The following is a 21,581-nucleotide window of genomic DNA, read 5'->3' as shown; positions in this document are numbered from 1 at the left end:
TCATTTCTGCATGGTTCGATTTTGGTTCTTTCACCTCTCTTCCCAACCCACCAAAGAAGGGTCACTAAAAGAACAATGTGACAATAGTAAAATCATGTTAAATAGAAAACAAAAACTCAATATCCTCTATTGCCCCCCATAAATATTTTAATATTCTATTTTCACTGCTTTTCCAAGTCATTTATTTTTCACATTTGTGATGACAGATACTTTTCTTCTACCATTTCTATTGTGGATCTTTCCCTATCTTGTTATACAGTCATTTGTCAATGGTTACATAGTATTCCATTTGAAAAGGAGTCATGCTTGATTTGTTTATTTAACTAGGAATTGAACTCAGGGGCACTTTGTCACTGAGCTACACTCCCAGTTCTTTTTTTTTTTTTTTTTTTACTTTGAGATAGGGTCTTGCTAAGTTGCTGAGGCTGGCCTTGAATCTGAGATCCTTCTGCATCAGCCTCCTGAGTCTCTGGGACTGCAGGCATGTGCTATTGTACCCAGTTTTCTTTATTCTTATAACACTTTATGGACATTTCTGTATCTTATTTATCTTTTTAAAATCACTGTCAATCTGATCATACTGCATGATGGCCAGGGCACTAGCTTCAGGGTTATTGTCCCTGAGTTTGAAATTTATGAGCTAGCGACTCTGCAAATTATTTAATGTCTCTGGTTTCAAAATCAATGAAATGTGGATAATAGTACCCACTTCAAAGTATTGAAATTATTAACATAAAAAGTGCTTAGAATAAGTGAGGCAGGAGGATCACAAGTTCAAGGCCAGCCTGGGAAAATCAGGAAGACTCTACCTCAAAATTAAAAATAAAAAGGGTTAGGGTGTAACTTAGTAGTAGAAAGCCCCCAAGTTCAATTTCTAGTGCCCCTCCTCCCCCCAAATGCTTACAGTGTCTCAATGAGTTTTCAGCTATTCTTTTTATTGCTGCATCAATTGGCGGAGCTCAAGTTTTGAATGTTGGCTCCTCTCAACACTTTTGAATTATTAAGATCAACTGTTAGTTGAGGGACTTGTGGTTCAGAAGGTTCAGAAGTTTTTAGGAATTGGCCTGCCCTCCACAGGATTTGATTCTGAGGCATCTAGCAGGCTGTCTAGGTTGCTTCTCTTCGAATGAAGAAATGTGCAAGTTACAGTTAACGATGAAATTACTGGCAAACACCATTTAGAAAACCCCCACATCTTCCACCAAGATCCTTGTGCTTTGATAAAATTCCTCCATTATTTATTGCTCCTCACTGGCAGAGTCTGATAAAGCTCAGAGATGCTCTTGGTGAGCTGGGTGTGGTCGATGGTAATAGCAGCTCCCTGAGGGCAGCCCATCACAAACCTGGCATGGCACTCATGTCCCCTGGGGGTGACACACTGCTAATCTCTCCTTGTGGTCCCTTATCACTATTTAAAACAAGCTTTCTCTCTGTGGTACAGAATATGGTTGAGGTTTGGGTCTGCTAGACAGCCCCTGCCCCACTGGCCACCCAGAACTCTTTGGCACTTTTGCTCCCCTGGCAATGATTCCTTGTTAGAGCAGCCCTTGAAGGGCACCTCTCACCACATGAACATGAGACCCTGCTCTTTTGCGACAGTGGGTGAGGAGGGAGATGTGACAAGACTACAGTCCAGGAGGTATGATCCCATCGTCCTACAGGTACCAGGGGCACAGCACATGTCTTCATGTGTATAGCTGTCCCTCAGGATCTGCTAGGGACTAGTTCTAGCGTGTGCCACAGACAGGCTGCGTACGATACGTTAGCATTAACGCAAATTTCTCAATAAAACCCAAAATGCATTTAACTTGGTTTTTACCTTGGCAGTTGAGTGGCCTTCTCTGCTTTGGCCTGGATCAGTCTTCTCTTCTTTCTCCCTTATGCATATCTTCTGCTCTACTTTAAATCATTACTTGATGATGTATAACACTCCAGTCAGTATAGATACCATATAAGTAGCTGGTACCCTGTATTGTTCAGGGAATAATGATTGGGAAAAAAGTCTGGATGTGTTCAGTACAGAAGCAATTTTTTTTCCTGAATATTTTCAATCCATAGTTGGCTAAACTGGTGTGTACGGAACCATAGAGAGGGCTGACTATATTTTGTCTTGAGAGCTGCCAGAATTTTCTGTTTGTACACAGTAGCAATGCTTAAGATGAATATTAAGGGAACAGATCGACAACAGAAACCTCTGAAACATCTCTAGGCCTTTTCCCAGAATTGTAATTCTTCCTTCACACATTACCTGTTCTGTCTCCTGGCATGGGAACATGCCCTGATAAGATCGCTATAGAGAGAGCCTTGAACTGTGGGCGAGAGTGTCTGTCAAGCTCGGGTGGGCACATGCCCAATCTGAAAAGTCAAAGGAACACAGAGAGCAGACGCAGAACAGGCTCAAGACTGGACGCGGCCTGCCAGCTGTCGCATCCGCACTTCACTGGAGCGCAATCAAGACGCAGGCCAGATCTGAGCACTGTGGCAGAGTGTACACCAGCAGGACACTGAGAATCCAACAAGCTCCTGCAGGCGCCGGGACAGGACACTTAGAAACATACTCCGCCTTTAGCACACAGACTACTCCTGACTCCACTAATGCCATGAAGAGGTTCCCAGACATGGCAGTCACACCATCTCCTGCAGTGCTGAATCACTGCGGGCCTTTGTCTTGAGGAAGTGGGAGCAGTGACATGTGGGGCAGATGGAGTGATGAGGCTGTTCTCAGCTCTGGGAGAGTCCCAGCTAATACACCACACCCACCCGTCTTCCCAGAGACTGTTCTCTCTTTACATGAAGGTACTGGAAGTGCATTTTTAGACAAATACCTGAATCATCATGGCGACCCTGTTATTTCTGCCTGGGGCCACGTTTCCTAGTTTGGACACTGATTCTATGTAACTAAAATTTCCAGCCTTGTTTCTAACAGTCACTGTGTGGAAAACTGGTACATATTATTTCCTCACAATGGAATTTTTAATTGAGAAAGTATTAAGTAGTTATTGAAAATCTCTATGGAATGAACCTAAGTTGTGTGAGAAAGCAGCTGTGGGTCCCTTCATCCTGGCTGGGAACTTTTTAAGCAAATCTGACTTATTGCAAACCATCCCTGACTCAAAACCAAGGCAAATCAAAATAAAGAACAATGCTCCAACATTTTCAGGGAACAAAGAGGGATTGGGTGAGGAAAGAGGAGACATCTTATGAACAATCCTTTTCTTCAACAAACTGTAATGTACATTTAAAGAAGCATCTGCTCTAAGAGAAGACAAAGCCTCTTTCAAATAAGATAACACCAGACATGAAAGCACCAGATTTTCAAAAAGCCTTTCGGAAACAGACTGCATTAAAAGTTGTGGTATGGAACCTTAGATTTTTCGTAGAAGTGTAAAAATGCACAACACGTTGTGCACCATGCCTCAGGTTGGGTGGCAGGGTGTGTACGGCTGCCATGGTGAAACCCAGCCATGTCACCTGAGTATGAAAGGTGTATTGGCAGGAAGGTGGGTGATGTAGAAGTGACTACTCATGTGTGCAGCTGATCTCCTTCCACTTAGTCTTCTAGAGACCTCCTTGAGTTCACTGTTCAGTTTATTTTCTGTCTTTGGGGACTGTGTGTAAGGCGGCTTCCTTTTTTTAGTTGTAGTTGGACAGAATACCTTTATTTTAATGTGGTGCTGAGGATTGAATCCAGAGCTTTACCTGTGCTAGGCGAGTGCTCTACCATTGAGCCATAACCCCAGCCCGTGGGTTTCCTTTTTTTTTAGGGGCATGTTTCTGACCTGGGTACTAACTGGGGAACTGATTGCCTCCACCAGTGAATCAAGATCAGCAGATCCTCTCCAAGGACTCCAGCACATCAGGACAAGAGCCATGTTGGGATGTGTCTCGCGTCTCAGGAAAGTGGGTTTCTTTTCTATACTTGGCTCCAATTTCATAGGCGAAGTGCCAAACATGCAAGAATCCAAGTACTCTGACAGGAACCATCCCAGGTAATTCTGCTTATGCCTGCTAGACAACATGCATCATTAAATAAACCATCCTCTGACTATATTTATGAAATGATATGTCTGCCTAGTAATGAGCCAATATTATTTAAACATTCAAGTGGAGGCTCATTCAATTTACTCTTTTTTTTAAGATGGGGGGAGAGAGAGAGAGAGAGAGAGAGAGAGAGAGAGAGAGAGAGAGAGAGAGAGAGAATTTTAATATTTTATTTTTTAGTTATCGGCGGACACAACATCCTTGTTTGCATGTGGCGCTGAGGATCGAACCCGGGCTGCACGCACGCCAGGTGAGTGCGCTACCACTTGAGCCACATCCCCAGCCCTCAATTTACTCTTGCCTGCCAATATTTTTGTTTTTCATCTACTTGTGCTGATCCTACTCACATGTATTCCATGGAGAAACTGAAGCTATGAAGCAGTCATTCAAGTAATAAGAGAGAAGAAGACAGTATCTAATAAACTGACAAACATTCAAAGATAATTCTCATGTTGTGTGTACAGGAAAAAAAATAAATCTAGAGAAGTTGAAAACTATTTCAAATTCTTTGTGGATACTGGGGACTTGTTTTTGGGAAAAAGTGAATTCCAAAACAGTGTGCTTCCAAGTTTTGCAGTGTACATTTCAAATTTACCCTAAAGGCAGTTCAACCTCACTGATGTGCAGAAGGTATCCAAAGTATTCCTCAAAATAGCCATAATTATTGAGATGATATCTACATGAAAATGCTCTATGAAACTACATGGTAACTTCTGCTGGTACAGGGTAATGCACAAAATTAAACCTAAAACACACCTCCCACCCCTAAGAACTTGCAACCTAGTTGGGAACTAAGACTAAAACACAGCGCAGATCATTAAGCATTTAGAAATAGCATGAAATTGGGATTGGGGTTATGGCTCACCTAGCACATGCAAGGCCCTGGTTTGGTCCTCAGCACCACATAAAAATAAATAAAGTTATTGTATCCAACTATAACTACTATATATATATATATATATATATATATATATATATATATATATATGTGTGTGTGTGTGTGTGTGTAGTTGTACATAGTTGTACATAGATAGATAGATAGTAGTTTAATATATATATATATATATATATATATATATATATATATATATATATATATATATATTTTTTAAGAGCATGAAATTAAGACCTGATTTGGAACATAGAGAATGGCTTGAGTGTAAAATTGTACAGTGATACAATCTATATGGAATTTGTTTCTTGGTTCCCACTGCCACTTGGCAGAACTTGGAAGAAACTGCTCTCTACCAGCTACAGTGGTGTATAGGTTCATACCATCATTGACATGTGGTTTGGAAATTGAAGTTTTTTTTTTTTTTTCTCCTTGAAAGGACATGGCCAGCAATCTGTGAACCCACTTCAAAGAAAACAGTCAATGGATACTGTTAAGTTTTTTGGAGAAAATAAGAAACCTGTCCAACCTCAATCTGTGGCAGCTGGAGATCTACTTCACTCAAGAAACTGGGAGATCTATCTAGATTGATTCAACATCAAAATTAATGTGTTCTGAAGGCTTTTTCTCCTTCAACTTTCCTTGCTGCCTGCAAGAAGGAACTGAGAAAATGAAGTGCTCACAAGTAAGTGGATGAGCAGCCCTTCAAAGGGACTAATGCTTTGGGGTCCCCAGTGTGCAGGGGATGACTCAGGGGAAGAAGAGAAAAGCCAGTGGGCACAGGAGATTAACTTGGAGGGTCTGACCTGCAGGGATCAGGTTCACACAAGGCTCTCTTGCTTTTGCGTGGAGGTTAAAAACATCCCTTTCACTTTCCTTTTCTTTCAATCAAGGATTGTCAATGGGAAAACAAAATTAACTTAACAAAAAGGAAGCTCTTTCACGGGGGTAGAGTTCCTGGGAACAGCATCTTCCAGATCTTGTACTTTATGCTCTAAACTGGTGCCTGCAGGCAGTTCACCTTCAGATATATCCACAGAAACAGTGCGCTGTCAGGTTTTAGTACTACAAGATCAAATGTAGGCTGTGGTATTGCACAGACTTACAAATTAGTTCCTCTATGAAATGAAACTCAACTGGATACAGAAAATTAAAGTGAATCCCTAATTGTCATCATCAGTCATCCAGATAAAGATGGAACCTTGGAACTAGGGGAGGATAAATACTGAACACTAGGAGCCCTAGAGAAACTAATCACTTCAATGACTCCTGGTTGGAATTCATCTAACTTTAAAATACCTCAGTGCTTCTTGGAAAGGCCTGAGTGAAAAACCAGGGCACATGTTCCATAGGGCCTTTGGGCTTGTTCCCTAGAAGTGGGGCCTGACCAATCTTTCTGTTAGGTTCAACTCACTGGATCTACTTAACTTCAGTTTTACATATTTTTACATATAAAATGTGGTGAGGTAGCTGGTTAGCTGTGAGGTGGGGGCAAAGTCAAGGTTTGTCAAATGGAGAACTCTGTTCTTATAGGTTGCTCACCTCCAGAGATTCCTCCTTTGTTCATAGGGGAGCTCCAGGGCAGGGTCCCCACATGAGTATTAGGATAAATCTAATTGATACATGGCTACTCTCCTTAGAAGACTCTGATGAGTAGGTGGCCAGACAAGCATGGTTAAAGACCCTCCAAACCTCTACCCAGCCCAGCAAGAGACCCAACTTTTACCCTAGGGCACGCCCTAAAGCAAGGCAGAAAAGTGAGGCTGTTTTGAATGACAGACCTAAGGACTGAAGATGACTTGCTGATCTGAGATACAGACTGGGAAGCAGAACTGAGATGTGTCATGCTAACTAAGATGATTAACATTACAGAGGACAAAAGATGCTGGAGAGTAGATATTTCCTTTTTGTTCCCATTTTAAAAATTCTATAGCTCCTCCTTCCAAGCAAGGTAAGGTAGTTCCTAAATTTTGAATTTCTCCCTGCTGTCAGGCATCTTGTTAGAGGCTGGCTGCAAATCAAAAGGCATCTCAATTTTCCTACCATATGCTACCTTGTAAGGAGGTAGTACTGTCTTAGTGTTATAATGCTGTGGAATTTATTCAAAACCAACAAACACTGGTTATTGTTAAGCACAGTTCAGTCGTTGTGCTGGGCAGGCACATAAAAAAGATGAGAAAACAGTTTTTGACTTCTAGGAGCTTCCAGTTTAGTGGGATTGACACATGTTAAATGCAGATGAGCATCCTCAGGGTGCTTTGCAGACAGAATCTAACTCAAGTATGTTAAAGGAGACCCCTGTAGGGAGAAGGCAGGCTGTGAACAGTCTTGAAGGGTGAGGCAGAGACATGCAGGTTAAAGAGAACCAAAGGGGTCTGAGGTATTGGAAACTATAGAAAGACTGAAAAGAGAAATGATGCAATGTGATGCACTAGGACAAGTACCTGTAGTTCAGTATTGGAAGAAAATAAATAGAAGGCAGGTAATGGATAAAGAAGAACTCTAGTCACCTTTGGCTTGCAATGTCATTCTTGGAATCCTGTATCTTTTCTTCTGGGAGAGGGAGAGGACATGATTTTTAGCACAAAAGTGATGCTGAAGTATATATACATTTTAAGTCTCTCCAGCTGCAGTCAAGAAGATGAGTATGTGTGAGAGATGACACAGGTGGCTGGGGGGATCCAGTCCTGGATTTTCAGCTGGAGTATCTGGGTGGATACTGATTCCACTAACTTTAGTGGGAGAGAGCACTGATCTAGTTTTGGAGAGAATGAACCTAAGGTGACTGAGGCCAGGCAGCCTGATTCTCAGGAGAAAATTTAGGACAAGAGATGAGTATCTGAGAGTCTCTTAAGATAAACAGAAACCAAAAACTTTAGACTAGATACACTCTGTCAGCCAAAAATGAAATTCAGGGGAACACCAACAATTAAGAGCAGATAAAAGAAACAAGAGTCCACAAAGGAGAAAGAGTACAAGATGGGAAGAAAAGAGAGATCAAGGGACAGCACATTTCAAAGTTCATGCAACAGATAAGACACAGCAAAGAAGAAGCCAGGAAAGTCCCCAAGTTTGATAATCACAAAGTAAATATTAGGGGTTGCACTGTGTTGTCTCTCTGACCCCACCCCAAACAAAACAAAACAACAAAAAACATTAGAGTCCTAACCCCATAATGCTTCATAATTCACAGTGTGACCTCCTTTTCAAAGTTACAATGAGGTCATTAGTTAGGTTGGGCCTTAATCCAAGCATGGCTGGTGTTCTGGGAAGAAGGGGAAGTTTGAATCCAGAGGCAGACACACTCAGAGGGAAGCAAACACTGTGAGGTCACCATGTATGAGTCAAGGAGAGAGGCCCGGAATGGATTCTTTTCCCGAAGGCCTCAGGAGGAATCAACCCTGCCACACCCTGACCTTCAATTTCTGGTCTTCGGAACTCTGTGACACTAAATTTTGGTTGTTTAAGCCACTCAATTTATGGTGTTTTGTTGTGGTTGTCCTAGCAAACAAATATAAGAAGTTTATCAAGAAGAATTTCAATTGCAAACTTAAGGGGAAGACTGGAGAGAGCTGAGGTGTGAATAGGACGTGAGGAAGTGAAGACCACACTTCAAAAATGCTTACATGAGAATGAGTTAGAGAGGAGCACTGCTTAGTTTTAGTTTGAAGATCACAGACTTGAGCGATTTCAAACACAAATGGATATCTTTTTCCAGAAAATTCCTGGCATAAAGTAGTTCGCACATACCTTCACTGAACTTGTGTGATGTTAAAAACGTCTATTGTAGTCATGCTCACAATTTTTTTGTTTCTGGTATTGTTTGTGAATTTCCTCTCACTTTCTCACTGCTTAGTCTTGCCAGAGATCTGCTATTTTATTAATCAAAAAATTAAAGTTTTTGTTAGAAAAAAGTAATTACAAGTAAAATACAGAGATGGTAATTATAGAACAGAGAGGCAATGAGAGGCAGAGCAAGGCCCTGATGGAACAGGATTTCAAAGACAGCTCTGAAACCTTTGTCCTTAGGACCTTGGGGAAGGAGAGGAGAAAGAGTGGGTGTAGGTGTGGATCCCTATATTGAAAAGATGTAGTCAGCTAATGATCTCAATGCTATTCACTGGCCTAGAGCTAGCTAGGGGACTGTACATGTTGGTAAAAGGGAGAAATACTGCTGGGAGAGGCAGAGAGAAGCCAAGTGGGGACCAGTGGTACTGAGGGTCTGGTTCAAATGAAGATGTGTAAAATGCCATGGTGTCAATCCTTATTGCCCAGGTATAACAGGATCAGTAGGGTGGATTATTGTAGGATCAATGCCAGTTCATGGTTCTTCCAAGCAGATGTGAATAAGGGTTGCTGTACAAGAAATCTGAGGATGTCACTAAAGAAATGGTTTTAGTGCTCACAAGTGGAGACCAGATTCTGTAGGAATGAGAAATGGGTAAAGAGAAACCCATAACAACAGTGAAAATGAAAGGGTGTCTTTGTATCTCAGATCAGGTGTCCTGGGAGTGAGACTGAGTGATACTGAATGGGATGTTGGCTAGAAAAGTTCCTGAGTGTAGTGTTCTTGATAAGGACAACAGAGGGGGAAGGGGCTAATGTGGAGTGAACATAAAGACTGTGGGGATTGAAGTCCAGGTACTGCTGGGGTGGGAAGGTGTCACGCTCCTCAAAGGACATGTCCTAAGGGTGGGAAGTCTATTTTAAGGATGGCCATCCGGTAGAATGAAGGCTGGTGCATTAGAGGGTTGGATTTTGCAATGCTTTACAAGTCAGAGAGCTCCTTACCTATGGGTCCACTTCAATTAATGCTTGGACAACCCGTGCCCAGCAAAAGCTGAATTTTTGAGTCTTATTTGTTGATATAGATATAAATTTTAAAAAGCAAAATGAGAGTTGTTGTTCTTACTATAAGAAGCATCATGTACTAAAGTTATACATATTACATAAATGACTACTGATAAAATTTTGGAGAACATACCAGAAACTCCTGGTGGTGTCTTGATGAATTTTCCATTAAAATGACCAATTACAGCTTCGCATTTTTCTGTAGATTCCATCCTATTTATGAAAACAAAGTTCATAAGTATGTAGCAGTCTCTTAGCTTTCATTTTGTTTTGTGCATGCACAAACATTCTTTTAGGCTTTTTGGATACAAATGAAATCAGGCAAAAATATGTGTATATAATAGTTTATCCTTTTATCTGTTGCTTTTACAGTTCTCCAGAGAAATAACTGAAACTATAGAGTATGTTCTAAATCATATAAGAAAGAAATTATATTGAGTGTTTTAATATCAAATATATAAATTCATTCTGATTGTTGAAAAATTGAGAAAAGCAATGTATAAAAGCTTTCTTAGTCATGATATTGAGTTAAAAGCAACAGTTTAAAATACTAGTATATTTGCTACTTGTTAGAATATTGGTTATTTTAAACATGGTCTTCCCTTTTAAGTATTCATAAAATGACAGACTACAGAGTTGTGATAATAGCTAGTGTCAATCAGAGGATGTGTCTCACATGACTTTTACATTTTCTCCAGGTTTAAAATTAAATTAGTGAAGTCAATTATATACTTCTTTGTCATCTTGGCTTTGGAGGAGTTAATTAAAGGCTGAAGCCTAACTTTATAACTTGTTTTATATCTACAGGTGGCTAAAAACATTTGAGAAACATTTCTGAGTATTTAAATTACTTTGACTTATATTTCTTCGATAGAAGAAACACAGAATAATCTACTTAAAATACACCATATTCCTGAACTACCCAGAGAATTACACCTCAGTTCTAATGGATAGTGACAATGTGAAAAACAGCAGCATTTAATTGGGCTCAATCTTTGGATAGGTACCCCTGGTCTGCTTTCAGAAGAATATCCACGGAAGTGAGGAGATGTTATCGAGCCAATTGGTGTCCTACCCAGATCACCAATGAAGTGTGCACTTGAGATGCTGGCCCTGATGACTTGCTATTTACTGATATATTAGCTTTATTATAAAATTGTCTGGCCTAACAGAACAATGGACTAAAAGCCAGAAGAACTAATTAATGGCCCTTGCCCACTAGTGGATGATGGAAAAGTCCCTCTGTGCCTCAGTTTTCTCATATATAAAGTAATATGTAATAATAATGCTTTATTCATAACACAGGTCTGTGGCAGGATGTGACTGTCTACTATATGAAAGTAAAATGTCAGCATTTTTTCTTCCAAAGTCTAAGTTAACAATTTAAAACACATAGATATTGTTATTACAGAAGACTAACAAGTTCCTAAATAATGTATCAGGTAAATTCAGCTTTTTTTTTTAAATGGGCTTTAGGATTAGAATTTATCTGGAAATCAAAGCTCTTTCTGTTTTATATATTTTCTCTAGAAACCAAATTAATGATTACACTAAAGTATCCTTTCTGGGGAGGAAGAGATAAAATGGAGGAATAAGATACTTTAGTTATATCTGGAGCACTCATTTCTTAAAAAACTAAAGTGAGAATTATAAGATATTTAAATTTATGTGGTAGTTAGGTGTTAAATCCTTTTCTTTCATAAATGTTTGAAAAATCTAATTAACTCACTTTATTGATGATGAATCACATTTCTGTCTAAAGAGAAAAAAACATACTGATTTATCTATGAAATTTAGGAGACTGGTTGTCAATTTAAAAAAAAATATTTTCTTAAAAATTAATTTAATCAGAACATAAGACACAAACACTTTCAGAATTATTGATCATATAATACTTCTTTGCCTTGAGCCAGCAAATATGTGTGCTCAGTTTCAAGAATACTAATGAAATTGCAAAAGATTTTTTAAAAATTACATGTAAATTTACACTGGTGCCCATAAGCCTGGCTTAAATTTGCTTGATTATTTTTTTAATTTGTAGGATAACTCAACAGAGCTTCTGCTGGTGTAATAAAGGGAGGGCAACATGCTTACCTAGCAAAGCCAACACCGCGACTTGTACCACTGGAATCACGTAGTATTCTTGTAGAAATAACTTGTCCAAAGGGTTTGAGCATATTTTCAAGTTCTTGCTCATCCATGGACAGGGGAAAATTAGAAATATACAGGTTGGTAGGATCCTGTTCCTGTTGCTAAAGCAGAACAGAGAATTGTCTATCAATTTCTAGGAGAAGGTGAGATATTTATGTCAACATATCTAATTGTATGTAGGCACCCTCTTTGCTCACATCCTTTTAAAGTATTATCTAGTGAAACCATGGGATCCATGGAACACTAAAATCACCTTGGACACTTGAAAACAGTGTCCACACTTTGGGCAGTGTGTACAGGTCTGACCTAGTTCCAGAGCCCTTCTCGGCAGAGGTGGAAGTGGCATCATGTTGGAAAGGGTGATGCTGAGTTGAAGGGGTGCCCTTCAGAAACCACAGCTCTCAGCTCTTTTCAATGTTTCCCAAAATAACCAACGTCTCTTCCATTGCTATTTTTAGGAGTTCATTTCAGGCAGGAGGCTATTACTGCTAATAATTCAATTTAGAGATACATGAGAAAGATTTCTGGATCAAGTCACGTGGATTCCAGTATAGGCTTTCCCCAATCTGCCCTATGGCAAAGTCCATATGACTTTCAAGTAGTGATCAGCAATGGAAAAAGAAGAGCTCCTAATTTAATCCACAAGAGAAACTCAAAAGCCATATAAAATGGTAAACTCTGGGCAGATCAAATTTTAGAATCTTTTAAAAGCTGAACTCAAGAGTAGATGGAGAGAGAAGGTGTGCTAACTCCGTGCTATACAAAGAGTGATACAGGGACCAGTAATATTGTTAGGAATTATCTGGGAGCTATTCGAAATGCAGAGTCTCAGGCCCTACTTCAGACCTGCAGAATCAAAAGCTGCATTTTAACAAGATACTCAAGTGACTCATAAGCATATGAAAACCTGAGAAGCAGTACTCTTAGATAATTTTCCATCCGACTTTAGTTTGTTGGGGGTAGAATCAGCTAGAATCAGATATGATTGCCAGTAAATGCAACGTTATGAGGAGTAGGGTATGTCAATCACCAGGAAAAAAGTTTACCTGAAAACTAGAATATTTTCTGACCAGATCAAAACTCACTTCTGCAAATAAGAGATTAGTGTAACCTTAATTTAAAATTAGCCTTTCCATTCCCTCTAAAATCTGGAACAAGACATGGATGCCCTCTCTCACCACTTCTGTTCAACATAGTTCTCAAATCACTGGCCAGAGCAATTAGACAGACGAAAGAAATTAAAGGCATAAAAATAGGAAAAGAAGAACTCAAATTATCACTATTTGCAGATGACATGATTCTATACCTAGCAGACCCAAAAGGGTCTACAAAGAAACTATTAGAGCTAATAAATGAATTCAGCAAAGTGGCAGGATATAAAATCAACATGCATAAATCAAAGGCATTCCTGTATATCAGTGACAAATCCTCTGAAATGGAAATGAGGACAACCACCCCATTCACAATATCCTCAAAAAAAATAAAATACTTGGGAATCAACCTAACAAAAGAGGTGAAAGACTTATACAATGAAAACTACAGAACCCTAAAGAGAGAAATAGAAGAATATCTTAGAAGATGGAAAAATATACCCTGTTCATGGATAGGTAGAACTAACATCATCAAATTGGCGATATTACCAAAAGTTCTCTATAGGTTTAATGCAATGCCAATCAAAATCCCAATGGCATTTCTTGTAGAAATAGAGAAAGCAATCATGAAATTCATATGGAAAAATAAAAGACCCAGAATAGCAAAAACAATGCTAAGCAGGAAGTGTGAATCAGGTGGTATAGCTATACCAGACTTCAAACTATACTACAGAGCAATAGTAACAAAAACAGCATGGTACTGGTACCAAAACAGGCGGGTGGACCAATGGTACAGAATAGAGGACACAGAATCCAATCCACAAAATTACAACTATCTTATATTTGATAAAGGGGCTAAAAGCATGCAATGGAGGAAGGATAGCATCTTCAACAAATGGTGTTGGGAAAACTGGAAATCCATATGCAACAAAATGAAACTGAATCCCTTTCTATCGCCATGCACAAAAGTTAACTCAAAGTGGATCAAGGAACTTGATATCAAATCAGAGACATGGCATCTGATAGAAGAAAAAGTTGGCTATGATCTACATACTGTGGGGTCGGGCTCCAAATTCCTCAATAGGACACCCATAGCACAAGTGTTAATAACTAGAATCAACAAATGGGACTTACTCAAACTAAAAAGTTTTTTCTCAGCAAAAGAAACAATAAGAGAGGTAAATAGGGAGCCTACGTCCTGGGAACAAATCTTTACTCCTCACACTTCAGATAGAGCCCAAATATCCAGAGTATACAAAGAACTCAAAAAATTAAACAATAAGATAACAAATAACCCAATCAACAAATGGGTCAATAACCTGAACAGACATTTCTCAGAGGAGGACATACAATCAATCAACAAGTATATGAAAAAATGCTCACCATCTCTAGCAGTCAGAGAAATGCAAATCAAACCCACCCTAAGATACCATCTCACTCCAGTAAGATTGGCAGCCATTAGGAAGTCAAACAACAACAAGTGCTGGCGAGGATGTGGGGAAAAGGGTACTCTTGTACATTGCTGGTGGGACTGCAAATTGGTGCAGCCAATTTGGAAAGCAGTATGGAGATTTCTTGGAAAGCTTGGAATGGAACCACCATTTGATCCAGCTATTCCCCTACTCGGTCCATTCCCTAAAGACCTAAAAAGAGCACACTATAGGGACACTGCTACATCCATGTTCATAGCAGCACAATTCACAATAGCAAGACTGTGGAACCAACCTAGATGCCGTTCAATAGACAAATGGATAAAAAAAATGTGGCATTTATACACAATGGAGTATTACTCTGCATTAAAAAATGACAAAATCATAGAATTTGGAGGGAAATGGATGGCATTAGAGCAGATTATGCTAAGTGAAGCTAGAGTAGGGACGAAGAGCATGAGAAGAAGATTAACATTAAACAGGGATGAGAGGTGGGAGGGAAAGGGAGAGAGAAGGGAAATTGCATGTAAATGGAAGGAGACCCTCAGGGGTATACAAAATTACATACAAGAGGAAGTGAGACAATAATATATACAATGTTCCAAAACAGGGAAAAATCAATAGAAATGGTTTTAGGTACTAAAGTTTTCCAATGCAGACCTCTACCAACCCAGTAAACTGCCCAGTTCCTCTATTAGCCATCTCCCTTTGGCCTTAGTCTCCCCTAAGTTTCTGAGGCTTTCCTGGAGTGCCAGCGAGTATTTGTTAGTATAGAAATCTGGCCCTGCACCAACCAGCACAGAGTTCTTGGTCCTTAGTGTGGGTCTTGAGAGAACCTGTGGCTTCAATGAGCTCAAGGACATTTCCTGTGCCCCTCACACTTCAGACTCTCACTATAAAATAACTATGACCTAGTCCTGCTTTTTACAGCTTCCAATTAAGAAGGATAGAGGGAAGCACGTAGTGAAGGCTAGGTGTGTGCAAGTCAAGATGAGAGGACAGCGGTGGTGAGGGACACTTTGTTGAGAGGAAAGGAGAATTGAGGAACAAAAAGAAGGCAAGAGGTTGAAACCAACTGTGAAAGGCTATCCAGGAGTTTGGTTTTATTGTATCATCCCTTGCTGCTTAGACTTTCCCACGTAAGGAATGCTAAGGGCAAGGAGAATGTGTATCCAGAAGAGTCCATGGGCAAAAGCCAAAGCAGCCTTGCCAGGGTGGAAAATTTCCTTGAAATCCTGTGCTTTATCTTAATATTGCTTTTTTTACATTTTTTAAAACAATTTGAGCTTTAACAGAGAAAAAATATTTCTGATCTAATATCATGGAGTAACACTGATACCTCAGGAAGATAAACCATGTTTCTCTTATCTTTCACTTTTCTGGAAGGTAAGGAGGGGTAGGAGGAAAGACAAACTGTAGTTTGAAACTTACACCTTGAAAAATTGGGAGGCTTTGGAGACACAGAGCAGGGGAATTAGAGAACCAACATACCTTAGATTTTTGAATCATGTTTAGTCAGATTCAGAAGCAAGTGGAAAACTCCCTAATCATAGGGCATTAAAATACTCTTTATACAAAAATATGGCATTTTAAAAATGTTACTTACAAAATTATGTGTATGTGTATTATAGACTTTCTTTTTAAAATTATAATCATGAAGATCTCTCAATGACTAATGTTTAAGAGTGCTCATAGGAGAATTTGTTATAAATGAAGTAATTTTAGAGTGAGATAGATACTAAGTACTTCCCAAACCTGTGTTTTAGTTTCTTGCATCTATGAAGTTAATAATAAAAATGTTTCACATTCTACAAGGTCTTGATTCAAACGGGAAGTTTATCAATGAAGAAAAAAAAACTGCTTAGAATCATGATCCAGAAAGAAATTGGACTTTTAGTTCTTTCTTGGATATAGTGAAAGAGAGTGATCTAAATAGATGTAAATATTTCCTATGACTTTTTTTTGTGTTGTTTTCAACAGCAACAATTCTTGTTAGGTTTCTTCATTTGGGATGACCATTTGTGCTAATATTACTTATATTTCTTTTTCAATACTACCCATAATGTTAGAGTAATTTTAAAGTTAAAAAACAAACTAACCACCAAAAAATGGGGAGAAACTGCCTCTTGGAGCCACAAAAATATATAATCCCAAAGTGTCTGTGTGTTCTTTACCATACATTCATTATGAATAGAACATATAATATTTTCAGTCACTGATGATGTTTTGCACACTGAGGATAATTTAGTCTCCCTAAAATCAGCAACAACCATAACTCTGTTGTATTATGTCTGAATAATAAGTTGCTATGTCTGAAAAATAAATGTATTCTGTCAATTATAGGTGGCTAAACAAAAGTAGGACCAACGGCCTCTTTATGTCCCTAGACATTGAAGGGATTCAAGGGCCTCTCTAACAAGTGGAAAACTAGATCCCACATCAGCCATGAGAGGGATAAATGGGTACTAATGTTCACTTAAGTAGAAAAGTGGGGCTTGGAGGTCCCACATGGTGTAAAGCACTCAGTCATCATCTGAAAGAAATTAACAAAAACCTCCCTGTGCATGTGGAATGGTTCCTAAAATGCAAGAAAGGGACTTGGCAGGAAGAGCAGACATCTGTTTTCTCTTGTACTGAATACCAACCAGCAGATAGCCACTCACGGGGATGTGACGGCAAACTGCTTGGAGCATGGTGGACTAGGGGTGTTGTGAGGACTAAATTCCTGCTCAGTGACTACCCATTTATTGAGAAAAATGTGCAAGCTTCCCATCAGCCAAGTAGCACCCAATGATCTGCTGACCTCCAGCAGGCCTCAGAAGGTACCAAAGGTTTAGAGAAGTCACACTGTTAACAGGTATCACTGATGTTTATTTACATATTACATCTTTGTTTCCAAGTTTAACATTAATAGGCTTTCCAAAAGGCCCAAGGCCATTTCTATTTGAGAAGTTTTATCGGGGTACTCCATGAATATGATTTTTAAATGTCCCTTTCGCCCTTTTACTTTTTGGACTGGGGATTGATCCCAGAGGTGCTTTATATCTAAGCTATATCCCTAGGCCTTTTTAAAACTTTTATTTTGAGACAGGGTCTTGCTAAGTTGTTGAGGATGGCATCGAATTTGCCATTCTCCTGTCTCCCCAATTGTGTGGATAACAGGCAAGAACCACCAGACCTAGCTAAAATCTCTCTCTTAATTCTTAATAACTGCCTAGGCTCAGAAGGAAGTTTTTTCCCCTCTTAAATGATTTTTTTTGATTATTAACAAAACAAAAAAAAAATATTACCACGTGGGAAGGACCAAGCAAGCCATCAAAAATACATTAATAATAATAATAATAATAATAATAATAATAATAATAATAATAAAAAACCTGGTCTCTAATGTTTCAATTTGCAGTTTTGAACATCTGTGGGATCCTTTCTGAACTCAATCAACATGTCAAACAACATTGCATTTCCCCCTTCCCTCACCAAAATGGCCCTTATTTTTTTCTGATTATGTTTAATATATGGATTTTCAACACATAGGTGTATCCTGATTTGTCCATTAAAGGAAAGCGGACAGTGACAGGCCATTGTCATTCAAGCACAGGAGCCAGATTAACTTCCTTTAAAAATCCTCTCCCCAAAAGATGCATGCCAAAGACTCCTTTATCAAGACAGAACAAAGAGGCTAAGCCAAACGTGGACTTGCAAAACCCTTGAATTTATGATACAGAACAAGAGATCTGCTAGCATTATAAAATACATTTTTTAACTATAAAGATATAATAAAAAAGAATTTAGATCAAAGAAACTCAAGTCATTCTACAGGGACCTGAAGAAATTCATACTATGGAAAATGTTGGCACATGGCCAGCATCTCTAATCCTGCACAATGATCTTCCCCACAGATGATGGAGGAAGGGATCATTTCTCCTAGCCAATTTACAGTATAAAGCCTACCAAAGAGGTCTTTGAACAGAGCTCATTATCGACCCATGGGGAAGCTGGCATTCAAAGTGCACCATGGATATGACATGTAGTACCAACCTACACTCAGTCCTATGTTGACTAAAAGCATTGCAAAGAATTTTTCAAAATAGTATATATTTAATATAATATGCTGCTTAATATTCAGGCATTGGGAATGATCCTAGGGCAAGTGTTCAGGGGCACTCAAAAATGGCTTTTGCATTTTGTTAACAGGCTGACAAACGGGCCTTTTTCTAACTCTGATTTAGCTGAGGCCATAAAACAAGGGGTGTGTGGTACTTCCACATTACAGAGTGAGAAACCAGGTCATCAGAGAGAGCCTGCAAGGAACTGGCTGAGAACTGGTTTGGGATGCTTATGTGAACACTGCCTCTTGTCTGTCTATAAGAGATTGCACAAGTGGAAATAAGGTGCATGTGCTCTTTATGTGGAAAGAAAGGTGCATGTGCTCTGAGTCTCAATATATGGGCTGTTTCCCTCTCATTATCCGGCCAGCAGCAGGGGCTTCAACAGACCAATCCGCAGGCCTGGTCTGTGTCCCACGGGCTTGCTGGATACAATGGTCCAAGCCACACTCAAAAGGTGAGTCATCTGGAAGCAGAAATGCTGGTTGAAGGGGGCTACAAGTGTGGCTGGGAAGAAACTATTTGACTGCAGATGGCCGGTAAAGGTGGATCAGAAGTAGGCCCATAGGCAGAATGGCTCCAGGTTGTGTTAGATCCACCCCAGGAAGGTTGGGGGATGGGGAAGTCCTAGAAGAATGGCGTTGAGGATGGCCTTCCATTATGAGGTGCTGAGGTTTCCAGCCCAAGAACACATATACTCTAGCTTCAAAGGATAATGGGGAAAGATCAGATTGAAAGGAAAGGTGGGGTTGGGTAAACAACTAAGAAAAATGCCAGAAGCATTCCATGAGAGAAAGCATCAGTCTGCTGCCTGGCCAGAGAAATCAACCCCAGATTACCTCTGCTACTCCAACCCTGGAGGGTTAGAAGCTGCAAATAGGAAGCTGAAAGAAGGGGTGGGAGCAGGAGAAGCACTAGCTCTGGAAACAGAAACCACCCATGTTCCCATCCCACCGCAACCATGCTCTTTGGAACAGACCTGGATCAGGTGGAGAGACTCTCATGTTACACAACACTCAGAATTTGTCAAATAAACAGGGATGGATATTGAAACACTGAACACTTAATATAAAGAACAATCTGTTTTTGAAAACCAGATATTCAGCATCAAAAAGTTAACCAAAGGTTAATGTTAAAATAATATTTCATATTATTTTAAATAAGCAAGTTATAATGTATTACATATTAGTCACAACCCAAACCAGTCTTCTAAAATATGACTAAATTGATTATCCTAAAATTCCCTAAGTTATAACTAAATACATTCATTACACATATCTATGTGAGTATATACACATGTAATAAATGATTATGCGGGGACAGAAACCTTCAAGACACTGCTTCCTGGTCACCAGATAATCAATAGAGTTGTCAGCAAATAGTTGTTACATACATAGACTGTGATGTCTTTCTGTAACAGTGACATGCAAGACACAACATCCCTTTTGTGGACTCTCAGCAGCTTTCAAAGCTTCTCCACAAGATTCTAACATTTGACAAATTCTATTTGAAATGTAACTTAAGGCTTTCCCCATATATTGACTTGTCTGAAATATCATTTTGAGGTTGGGCAATGTAAATACACACAGAAGTGCCTGGAAAAGTATTAAAGGATATGTGTGTTTCATGGAGTTTAGACATGAAAAATAAAGAGGCATTCTAACCCACCATCTTCTAAAATCAACCAGAAAGACCTGAAATGAAAGAAGCAAGTAAAGGGACTTTTTTGAAATAAAGAAAAGTCATGGGACCTGCCCTGGTATTTTATCCAACCAGAGCTTCACAGAGTAGAACAGACAGAGTGGAGGACAGAAGAGTGGTTTTCTGAATGAACGCCTAAGAGTCCTGCTTACAGAATATTTGCTCACTGTTTACAGAGCCAGATTAAACATTGTGGCAATCATGATCCAAAGCTGGTATCTCATATTTACAATACACTTAAAATTTCATTGCTTCTCAACAATATTACAGGAAATTACTCTTTATGGAGGACAAATAATCTAAAAGTCATCATTGCTATTTTTTAATATTTATTTTTTAGTTATAGATGGACACAATATCTTTATTTTATTTTTATGTGGTGCTGAGGATCAAACCCTGTGCCTCACACATGCTAGGTGAGCGCTCTGCCTCTAAGCCACAACCCCAGCCCATGATGCTTACTATTTATAGTTTTGCTTAACTTTTACTCTGGAGTTCAAGAAAATCCAAAGTAAGTGCAACTCAACATAAATCTTTAAAAACATTCTATGGCAAGGTTACCTTAAAATGTGATACCTTCTATTAATTCCTAAAATCTTTATCTATGTTTATTCTTTCATTCAAAGTAAGCCTCGATCCTGGTAGTTGCATGCATGTTCTTCAGTAGCCTGTAACTGCTAAGGTTTAACTTGGCTTTAAGTCTCAGCAGGTAATTTATTTCTTTCTCAGAGTTTTTATTTTTTAACTTCAATAAACCTTTCCTTATGGACATGGGAGTGCTCTTTAGGAAATGATCATTTGCTAATATTTAGAAGTAGCAGAGGATAGTAGAAAATTCCTTTTTTTCAGTATTTTATGAAGCCAGATAATATAACATTGCTGCCTCTTTGAATTGAAAAGAATGCTTAAAATATCAAAGTGCAATATTTTAAGTTTGAAAACAGATCCTACGGTAATTGAAGATCCAAAGATGGGGAAAAAGTCAGGTATATCTACAGGTATATCTTCATAATTGCATTATTGGTACTTGCTATTAGCATATAACCTAAAAGTGACATTGACTGAATTGACACTTATGCCCAAGTCTTTGCTGCCCAAATGTAAGCTTGAGTTATACGCTTACAGCTAGTACCTACATGCAATTATGAAGATACCTTTAGTTAAGTAGATTTTTTTCCAGTCTTTGGATCTTCAATTGCTGTCGTATCTGTTTTCAAACTTGAAACCTGGTAGTTTCAGAAGGTCTGTTACAGAATACAAACATGCCATTTCATGGTTCTTCTCTTTTCTGAATCTTAGTTTTTCTTAATAAAATGAT

The 21,581-nt window shown here is 39.0% G+C and overlaps 1 non-coding gene and 1 pseudogene across 1 annotated transcript; both read right to left on the bottom strand.

Annotated features, from left to right (window-relative positions):
* Positions 1-21,581, bottom strand: part of LOC143388468 (RNA-binding motif, single-stranded-interacting protein 1-like) — a 144,687-nt pseudogene that overhangs the window by 15,060 nt on the left and 108,046 nt on the right.
* On the bottom strand, positions 3,767-3,897 carry LOC143388472 (small nucleolar RNA SNORA3/SNORA45 family). Its single transcript, XR_013090009.2, has one exon. It is a non-coding gene; the product is annotated as a small nucleolar RNA SNORA3/SNORA45 family (small nucleolar RNA).

The sequence above is a fragment of the Callospermophilus lateralis genome, unplaced genomic scaffold (assembly GCF_048772815.1).
Source record: "Callospermophilus lateralis isolate mCalLat2 unplaced genomic scaffold, mCalLat2.hap1 Scaffold_93, whole genome shotgun sequence".
NCBI lineage: Eukaryota > Metazoa > Chordata > Mammalia > Rodentia > Sciuridae > Callospermophilus > Callospermophilus lateralis.
This window is presented reverse-complemented; position numbering and strand designations above follow the sequence as displayed.